General features: G+C 44.5%; 1 long non-coding RNA gene across 1 annotated transcript; it reads left to right on the top strand.

The window, feature by feature from the left end:
- Nucleotides 1-23: 23 nt before the first annotated feature.
- Nucleotides 24-7,756, top strand: LOC116078967. Its single transcript, XR_004113689.1, has 4 exons — nucleotides 24-111; nucleotides 1,277-1,380; nucleotides 6,991-7,058; nucleotides 7,671-7,756. It is a non-coding gene; the product is annotated as an uncharacterized LOC116078967 (long non-coding RNA).
- Nucleotides 7,757-9,168: the final 1,412 nt, after the last annotated feature.

Genomic DNA, 9,168 nt, shown 5'->3' with positions numbered 1-9,168 from the left:
TTTTTTTTTTTTTTTTTTTTTGTAGGTCAGCTCCCTATCTTCCCTGTGCATGGTGCCCCACATCTTTTGTGGCTTGATTGATGTGCTCAGGATTACCCTTTCATGAGAAAGGTTGGTGGTGAACATATAGAAATCTGTATTGTTTGGGTTCTCTGGAGACAGCTTCAAGGAGGGAGAATACAGGTGTACACCACAAAATGAAATCCATCATCAACACTTAAAAAAAATATTTATTTACTTATTTATTTATTCATTCATAAGTGTAACTGTGGTTCGGTGTGTCTGCCACAGTGCACGGGAGGGGGATGCAGGGGGATGGGAGGAGGCATAGGCAGAAGACACTTACAGAAGTTAATCCTCTCTTTTCATCATGTGGGTCATGGGGATCGAACTCAGGGCATCAGCTGTGTGGCAAGTGACATTACTTACTGAGCCATCTTGACTATGCGCCCCCCCCTCACTTTTCTCAACTGAGTGTGAACAAGCTGATCAACACTCATCAGTCATGGCTTTGCTAGCGCTCCTGGTCTAGGAGGCACATACCATAAGTCATCAGTGGCTGTTGCATTGCCAAGGCAAGGGTTAACTGAAGGCTTTGTCCCATGGGAGACCAGAGGATCCCATCATCCTCTCTGATGACCTTCTCCCCTAGGCTGTTCCAGGCCACTGCACACAGGGTGCTTCTCACCTATCTCGTTCACTTTTTAATCTCCTTCATTTACTCCTTCTCTCTTTTCTAACCCCTTTTTAAGCATCTAAAATTTTATTTTAAAATGTATGGGTGTTTTGTCTGCACGCAAGTCTGTGCATCATATGCATGCAGTACTTATGGATTCCAGGAGAGGGCATCAGATGTCCTGGGCCAGGAGTTACAGATGGTTGTGAGCCACAGTATGGGTTCAGGGAACTGCATCCCAGTCCTCGGAAGACTTTAACCAAGGAGCCATCTCTTCAGCCTTCCGTCTGAAACTCTTATCTCAGTAGGACTCAAATTTTATTAGCCCTTTCTTTCTCACCCCCAGTGTGGCCTGGCCACACTTATGGAATAAAAGGCCACAACTCCAGGTTAAATTTAAATTTCAGATACACGACTCATTTTATAGTGGAAGCATGTCTTAAATATCACTTGGCCCCAAACATTTACCCGTCAACCAAGTAGAGGAGTGCTTCATTGAGAAAGAAATATTGCATCAAACAGGTTGCAGCTGGCAATTGTTCCTTGCTCATCTGACTGAAAACTAATGAGGTATGTTGTGCTTCACCTGTCAACCCTAAGGTTGCGGCTGCCAGAGTTATGCTGACTCCACCAAGATGCGTATCTCCAGCCTACATCTCTCCTGCATCTCAGACTCCTGCTGCCCCAGCCCTGTCATCAGTCAGGTAATTAATAGGTGCTTAATCTCAAGGTGTCACAACAGTATTAACTGAAGACACAAATGCTTTGTGGTACGGTTGAAGGGAAGATCCTTACTGGGGATATGAGAGGGGGAACAGCTAGAGGCATCCAGTCCAGAACAGAGAGAGAAAGAAATAGACTGAATATGGCCAACAGACTGGACCCGTTCACGGCTGAAACAGAAGCAGATCATAGGGAGAGCGAGAAGGGGTGGGGGAGACTGCTAGGGGTGGGGGTAGGAGGCACCAAGAGAGAAAGACCAAGAGGACTTGGGCAAAAGAGGGATCAAAGGCAAAATATCAGGGCTATCAAGAGATGAGTATCAAGGGGGAGGGATGCCCACGAGCTGCAGAAGTTTAGGGTAGGGGAGGAAATGAGAAGGGCTGGGTATTGATACAGAGGGAGCCCAGAGGCCAGAGTGCACTTTGATATGTTAATGGCACTCCTGTCAGCCTCTTGTCCCTTCTGCCTCTGATCAGGGAAATGCCTTCTTTTGGTAGAGGGAAACTGGCTTCACAAGTTTCTGAAGAATGTTGTTTTTTCTGTCTAACTGCCAGATTTGGGGAAACAGCGATTCCTTTGAACCTGACAATACTCAGTATCACCTTTCACAGGTGTCTTATCTTGTTGGGTTTCTATTGCTCTGATCAGACACCATCACCAAAGCAACCTGGGAAAGATAGGGTTTATCTGGCTCACATATCCAAACCCCCGACCATAGAAGGAAGCAGAGGCAGGAACACAAACTAGGCAGGAACCTGGAGGCAGTCCCAAGCTGATGCTGAAGCCATGGAGAAGCACTCTTTACTGGCTTTTTCCTCATGGCTTGCTCAGCCTGCTTTCTTATAAAACCCAAGACCACCAGCCCAGGGATGGTCCCACTAACAGTGGGATGGGCCCTCTCTCATTGATCACTAAGGAAGAAAATGCCTTACAGCTGGATCTCATGGAGGCATTTCCTTAACTGAGGCTCCCTCCTCTGAAATGACTGTAGCTTGTGTCAAGTTGACTTAAAACGAGCCACCACGTCCCAGATCTCTGCAGGGAGTGTCCTCCACTTGTGCCACCAAAACCCTTGGGTTTTATTAACTTGTTGCTGTTGTTTTGCTTGGTTTTGTCCAGTATCAGTCAATCCTTTGGTCCCACCTAACCTGAGCCAGCAGGCTGTCTTCCCTGGCTGGATCACTGTGGTCAATTCTTGGCAATAACCATCAAATCTATCTTTAATAGGTCACTATTTATTAGAAGCTTGCCAGCACTGCAGAAAACAATAATAATTAAAAATACTAAGCTATGGAATGTGTCTTCATAGTACAGAAAGGAGTCAAAGCAAATGCCTGTGGGATAAAATAAAGCCACAGAATAACCACAAAGAGTCTCTCTCAATAGATGCTTTATAACGTATGCCAATCACAGCCAGCCATGTTTCCTAAAATATGCTTCCCGAAGCCCTTTGCCTAAGTCAAAGCTAATGTCAATGCTGTTCCAGTGTACCCGAACAAATAGAAGTTTACTTTCAACTGAGTTTTGGGCTTTAAGAGACTGAAGTCCCTGGTGTTGAAGGAGAGGTTTAGAGTCTTCCTTTGAATAGCAGATAGAGAAGTCAGGGTATGTCATTTTCTCTTTAGCTGTTGTCTGACGCTGAGCATTTTGGATCAATCCTAGAGCCTCATACATTCTAAACAAGCACTCTACAACCGAGTTGTATCCTGCTAAACCCCCTTTATGATTTTTTTCTCCTAAAACAAAGTGAACATGGAAAAGGGCACCAATCTTAATAAATCCAGATAGTGAGTGCTTAAAATGAGAAGTAGAATGTTATAGCACCTCCTTTGTCCCTTTCCATCTGTCCTTTCCTGTACGTCCAAAGCAAAGCACTTGCCCATGTGCCAACACCAACTATGAGCTAATCAGCAGAGCCATACAGTAGGTAACTTTTTTTTTTTTTAAATCAGAGTCTTTCTACATAGCCGTGGCTGTCCTAGAACTAACTATGTAGACCAGGCTGACCTCAAACTTACAGAGACCCACCTGCCTCTGTCTACCAACTGCTGGGACTAAAGCCATGCTTTACCACACCCAGATGGCATTGGTTCCTAGCCTATTTTCGGCTTAAAAAATTACATGTGTGACATTCTTTCCTGTCACTATATATAGCTGTGTTCCATTTGTTTCCATGGCTGGATGATATAGTGTAGACATATCACAAGGTATTTATTTATTTCTTCTGCTGTGCATGAGCATCCAGCTGTTTGGTATCTCAGCTCACCCTGTTCTGATGATATTCCATCCGAACCATGCATATTCTGATTCTCCCAGGCATGTGTTTCCTCTGGGTAGATGAGGCAAATGCTGGGTCACCAGTGTCTTCAGTGTTATTAAAACAGATTCCATGACTCTCCAAATAGATTGGGGTACTTCATCTCTGTCTCTGTCTCTGTCTCTGTCTCTGTCTCTCTCTCTCTCTCTCTCTCTCTCTCTGTATGTGTGTCTTGTTTTCCTTTGTTGTTGTTGTTTTGATTTGTTTGAGACAGAGTGTCTCTATATTATATAGCTATGGCTGTCCTGGAACTCACCATGTAGACCAGGCTATTCTCCAACTCACAGAGATAACACCTGCCTCTGACTTCTGAGTACTTGGGTTAAAGGCATGGGCCATCATGCCTGGCCTGTTCATCCTTCTGTGCAGTGTCTCTATCAACTGTTCTGTGGTCTTGGCTAGGCAAGTATATTTCACCCATTGCTGAGGTGCCATTCTCAAGCTCCCTACAGTACAGTGGTTCTCAACCTGTGGGTCTCAGCCCCATTGGGGAGTCACCTGATCCTTTTACAAGGGTCACATATCAGGTATCCTGCATATAAGATATTTACATTACAATACTGTACATTACATTACAGTAGCAACATTACAATTATGAAGTAGGAATGAAAATAATTTTATAGTTGGGGGATCGCCACAACATGAAGAACTGTATTAAAGGGCTATAGCATTAGGAAGGATGAGAACCTTGGCTATGGTGACATTTGTATGATAAATCAAGTCCCTGTAAGTACTTGATTTGTATCTTTCATTCTGTATGATAATAATAATAATATCTATAAATATAACATACATGTATTATGTTTCAATTATGATATAATTTAATACTAATATTAATAAAGTGCTACATAGTATATAATCATAATTATTATGGAATCAGTCCAGCCCTGTAGCTTGAGCCAGCATCATCCTGCAATCCAGGTTTTTGTCAAACATGACAGTCCTCCTTCCTCAGCCTGCTAAATGCCAGCATCGCCACAGCTCAATAACACACACCCATCTCTCTTGGAGTCTGAAGCAGGTGAAATGCCCACCTAGTTCCTGGTTGTGCTTGGCTCCTTGCATTTCTGCATAAGTGTCAGAATCAGCCAACGTGTTTCTTAATTTTAAAAAATGTAATGCTTGAAAACTATAGCCTAATTTCATGAAGAGTCATATCTTTATATCAATATTTGACTGTGTGTTACTCTGTTACGTTTCCTCACTTATACATGTCTTGTTTAATTCCTCTTAGTGGTATTTTATTTTTTCTTCTTAGCAATTGGATACCCCCTTCACTGAATGCATCCTTTGCTCCAGAGGTTTCGATGCTATTGCAAACATCTTTATATTTTATTTCATTTTCTTGACTGTTTACTAGTACATATTTTTCTTGTTCAAGACTATATGATAATCCATTCTTAATTTAGGGGTTTCAAGTTCCTAGAGATTAGATATGCAGTTCAGATGTGTGTGTGTGTGTGTGTGTGTGTGTGAGAGAGAGAGAGAGAGAGAGAGAGAGAGAGAGAGAGAGAGAGAGACAGACAGAGACAGAGACAGAGACAGAAAGACAGAGATCATCTCTGTTCGTGTTTCTAGGGCCTCGTCTGAGAATTTGATCAGACTCCCATAGCCAGGCCTGGAACATTCTGACTGCTACTCTGGTCACATGTTCTACATCTTGGCCAGTCTGATACACAGGCTGGACACCATGGAGACTGTTCTTGAAACCCCTTCACAGGGTCATTCTTGCTTATGAATACTCAGTGACTTTGGAGACCCAAGAACTTCAGAAACCCCAGGAAGGCTGCCTGGCTTCTCCAGAGTCTGCTCTCGTATAATTACACACTGACATTTGTTCCACCATCTGTGCTACAGGCTGGCCATGCAGTCACTCTGAATCTCGGAAGGGAAGAAAACCCCATCTTAATAGGGATGGTGTGTCCTGAGAAGGACATGGAGGATAGCAGGAGCAGCCTCAGCATCTTTGAAGTGGAAGATCTCTCAGGGGTGTATAACCTATAAACTTAGTGTGTTGACCTTGCTAAGACTATTTCCTGATTTCATAAACTGCTGTAGATTCATCAGGAGTTTTATGGATACAAACGTGAAACCTGGAAACAGTCTCAATCTTGGTACATCTTTTTTATTCTTATACTTCACAGTGCATGTGTTTCTCATTGGCTAGTGACTCTCTTAGACAATGATAGTTCCTTGTCTTCTCTTCTCAGGATACAATTGTCTGGAGAATATTCTATTAAAAATGTGAAAGACCAGAGAAAGATGTCAAACAAATGGGGGGGGGGAGGGTTGTGGGTGTTGAAGGATTGGGGGAGGGAAGGATGGAAGTGGGAGGGTGGGAGGGATGAGGGGACAGAGAAAGGGGAGGACATGGTTTCTTCCTGAGTTGAGTGTTCAAAATTCTCTGTTGATTTTTTTTCACTAGGTCACACTAAATAATTGGTTTGGAAAAAGTTTATTTCATAATTTATATCATCCCATGTTGCTAAGAAATCCACCAAGGGGTTTCTCTGAGAAATAAATGACTCATATCTCTCTACAGTTTAGTAGCAATTGCCTGGAAAAAGCCCTTAGGAGTCTCCCAGTCTCAATCTTTGCTAGGCCACTTAGTGTAGAGCCACCAGAGGACTACCTGGTGAAGACCTGCAGTCTGGAGAGCCAGCAAAAAGGATGCAAACACCTTTAAGCCAAATGTCATAGCTCTGGGCCTCCAGCCTGCAGCTTGCAGAACATGGAGACACTCAGGTGTCCACAGTCAGAGTCATCCATGGATGATGGTGCCGAAGGACAGTACTCTACTGTTCAAGGGCAGCGGGCCATTGCCCTGGCTCTTAGGAGGATTTGCAAACATATCAGGCAGAGTACCAGAAACGAGGGAGATGCCCCAAAGGAGAGGCCAGGGAATGCATAGCTGTTGGGGTCCTCACCAACTCTGCCAAGGGAGAGAGGACAGAGCAGGGTGAGCAGTCTGTGCCCACGGAGGCAACGGTTCCACACTCACTTTTGTCTTTGTACATGCATGTGTAGAAATCAGAGGACAGCTCGTGGGATTCAGCTTTTCCCCCCCTCCACCATATGCTATTAGGGAATAGACTCGCTTAGTACCAGGTCCTCCTCATCGCTGAGACATCTCCCTGACCCGTCTTGCTTTTTTGAGGCATGCGTTTGCTTCTCTTCCACTTTGGTTGAATCAAGCACCACTGCTCATTTGCTTTCTCCTCTAGAACGTTTCTGCACAGCTGCCTGAGCTCTTTCCATTGTTCTGGGTTCCCAGGTCTTTGGAAGACAGTTGGCTGCATCCTTGGCCTGAAGCTTCAACCTGCAGGCAGAGCGCGGAATGAGGTGGGGAAGGGGGGGGTGGAATGAGAAGTCTGCCATTTCCTTTTGTCCTATTTTCCTAAGCCCTGGAGGTGAGTCAGAGAGGCATGGGAACTGTACAAGCAAGTCTTTCCACAGCCAGGATCCTAAAAACTGTTTTTCTCTAAAGGCCCACACTTTCATCAGTAGAGCATTCTCTAACACATGCAAGGCCCCGGGCCCAGTCAGCAGCATCTAAGGGCAGAAGGGTGATAATGAACGATTCGTTCTGACAGGATGGAGCACACTTAAAGGTGGTAGGCTGCAGACAGAAGACTCATTCTGTATCACACCATGATGGCAGTGGGGAGAATTTTAATCTCTCTCTCTCTCCCTCTCTCCCTCTCCCCCCCTCAAACCAAGAATGTTAATAGAAAATGGGGCTGTGGTGTACCTCAGTGGTAGAGCATTTACTCAGCATGCATTCGGCCCCGTGTTCTCATCCCCAGCATCAGGAAAGAAGGAAAAAAAAATAGAGAAGTAAGGGAGGGAGTGAGGAAGGGAGGAAAAGACAAAGGATGAAAGACTGAAGGAAAGAGGGAAGGAGGAAAGAAATATCAGAGCATATAACTCAGTGCTTTCACTATTGCTTTCAAGAGCCATCGCGCACGCTCTGCTGCACCTTTTCATGGAGGCAGCTGCTTTGGGCTCCCCCCACCCCCCACCCACCGTCACTCCTCTGAGCAAGGCCTTGATCATGTTCCCATTGGTAAGTGCAGTGAACCCATAAGTTTGCCAACCTGGACTTGGGTGGAGGGCTGATGTTTGGTGCGTTGTGGTGCCCTGTCTGGTGAGAGCAGACATTTGTTTGTGAGGAGTCCCTCAAGAAAAGTTGTACAAAATCTGGGTTGGAATGTGGCTGAGTGGTAGAGTTCTTTCCTGGCACAGGTTCAAGTCCCAATACCACAAACTAGAAACACACACATATACACATATCACACATATGCATATCACACCAACACACACACACACACAAATGCACCCACACGCTTGCACACGTGGTTCTCTGAGTTAAGTACACCTCCAGACTTGACCTCCTGCTTCTGATATTTATTGGCTATATAAAGTTGAAGTGTGGGGCTAGAGAGATGGCTCAGTGGTTAAGAGCACTGACTGCTCTTCCAGGGATCCTGAGTTCAATTCCCAGCAACCACAAGGTGACTTACAACCATCTGCAATGGGATCCCATGTCCTCTTCTGGTGTGTCTGAAGACAACAACAACAACAGTGTACTTACATATATAAATAAATAAATCTTTTGTTTGTTTGCTTGTTTGTTTTGAGACAGGGTTTCTCTGTGTAGCCCTGGATGTCCTGGAACTCACTCTGTAGACCAGGCTGGCCCTGAACTCAGAAATCTGCCTGCCTCTGCTTCCCAAGTGCTGGGATTAAAGGCATGCACCACCACTGCCTGGCAAAAATAAATTTTTAAAAAATTATATATAAGTTGAAGTGACTTAACAGGGTACCTTCAGGTTCCTTGTTTAAGAAATAGAAAGACAAGCATTTGATAGGGTGTGTTTGGGACAGGGTAGAAAAAAGTGCCAGTAAAGCACATGGCAAGGCAGGGAGCACGCAGTACCCCAAGAAGAACACTAGGCAAGGGGTTGGGGCCCAAAAGCCCCTGGCATCTCAGTCTCCATCTTGTCCCTGGGCCATCATCTATTAACTAACACTCTTTTGTCTCTTCCACTATCTTGTTTCCGTCCCTGCAATTGACTCGGGACATTTTATGGTAGAGGGCTTTCCGGACACCTTACAATGAGGACACTCCTTTCCGGACATTTTATGATGTGGACATTCCAGTTATGCTGATGTGTAACCAAACAATAATGTGGGTTTGGCCCATGCACCTGGGCAAATACCTTTGTGGTCTGGAGTTTTTTTTTTTTTTTTCTTTTTTTTCTCCGTTCTCAAGTTTATTATGAAAACACTATGGTGACTTGTGCAGTAACATCATCTTACAGGAGGGAAACAGTACTGTCCAAAACAACTCACCAGGTTTTCTGACAGTAACAAAGAACAACGCGGGGCTGAGATTTGAGAAGGGGAGAAACTGAGTGCAGACAAATCATACAATTAAATTAATGGTATC

This window comes from Mastomys coucha, unplaced genomic scaffold (assembly GCF_008632895.1).
Source record: "Mastomys coucha isolate ucsf_1 unplaced genomic scaffold, UCSF_Mcou_1 pScaffold5, whole genome shotgun sequence".
NCBI lineage: Eukaryota > Metazoa > Chordata > Mammalia > Rodentia > Muridae > Mastomys > Mastomys coucha.
Note: the sequence above shows the minus strand (reverse complement) of the source record. Positions and strands in the feature narration are given on the sequence as shown.